Source organism: Cavia porcellus, unplaced genomic scaffold (assembly GCF_034190915.1).
Source record: "Cavia porcellus strain 051 isolate PalLab524CR breed Dunkin Hartley unplaced genomic scaffold, mCavPor4.1 scaffold_1, whole genome shotgun sequence".
Lineage (NCBI taxonomy): Eukaryota > Metazoa > Chordata > Mammalia > Rodentia > Caviidae > Cavia > Cavia porcellus.
Genome location: NW_026947484.1, coordinates 201,875,728 through 201,877,137, shown reverse-complemented (window position 1 = coordinate 201,877,137; position 1,410 = coordinate 201,875,728).

Below are 1,410 nucleotides of genomic sequence, written 5' to 3'. Positions count from 1 at the left end.
CTCTCTGGGAGTCCAGGGGTGGATGTAAGCACCATTTTCAAGGGAAAGGTGGAAAACGCCAATCACTCAATACTTCTTTAGCACCTGGTCCATTCTAGACAGGATCTGGAGCGAGGGTGCAACAAGTACCAAAGGCAAACCCTGGCTGGGGGCTCATACATGGTGGCGGAGACCACAGCAAATACCAACCCCATGGGGAAGCAGTGTTCTGCTGATTCCTATCCCAATTCCCTGTCGCCCTCAGGAAGTAGTGGCTCCTACAAAACACACAGCCATGGGGCTGAGGTGATGGCAGTGGAAGGGACTCAGAAATCTTGGATTCTGGGTCCTCTAGGAGACAGATCTGGATGGAGAAGGGACTTCAGGTCACAGCGGCAGGAGGAGGAAAGCTACAAACTTGACTGTCCTGACCTGGAGCTCTTACCCTTTCTTTCCCTAATACTGGGAACTGGTCATTTCTATTTAGGCAAGGTGGTACACATCTGTAATCCCAGATATTTGGGCGGCTGAAGCAGAAGGGTGTGAGTTTGAGGCCAGCCTGGGTACATAGCTAGACACTGTTTCAAAATTTAAAAAGCTTGGTGTGGTGATGCATATCTGTAATCCCAGCATTCTGGAATGCTGAGGTAGGAGGATTGTTCACGTTCAAGGCCAGCCTAGACTGCATAATGAGACCTTGTCTCGAAAAACAAATGTTTCTAAACCACTGAAAATAAAAAGGGTTGGAGATGTAGCTCAGCGGTAGAGCTATTCTCCAGCATGTGTGAGGCCCTGGGTTTAGTCTTCAATATAAATCAAGGGGTGTGTGTGTGCACAGTGTCTGTGTCTGGTGGCTGGGGCAAGGATCTTGGACGTAGCCATGAAGGTAGTTGTCTTGGCTCCCCTCTCCCTGCGGCCTGGAGAGCTAGAGGCTGGCAATGTGGATCAAAGCCAGGCTGGAGGCCCAGGAAGCCTGTTCCCTGAACTTCAGACCTTGAGGGCCTCTGGCTCGGAATCCTTTGAGCAGGAGAGGCTGCTAACATGTGACACGGTGTATTCGGTCTTTGGCAGAAGCTGGGACTGCCTTCACTTCTATTGTTTACCAGCTGCATACTTGGATAAAAGGCTTAAACTCGTGGGTCCCACATCCAAGTAAAATGGGGACAAATAATGGAATCTAACTCCTAGGATTGACATTAAACACTTAAAGAAGGGGCAGCTGCATTTCATATAGAATGAATTGTCAATGATCATTTATTTTCTGACTAATGCATTATATGTGCATGAAATGTTACCATTTCTCTGTATGGCAGGTGCCATTATATTACGGAATGTATAAGGGACCTGACATTAAGGGCATTTGTGGATTTTCACCAAAAACTATTATTAACGAGCTCTCTATTATCATATAAAAGGAAAAAGGGGCATTCA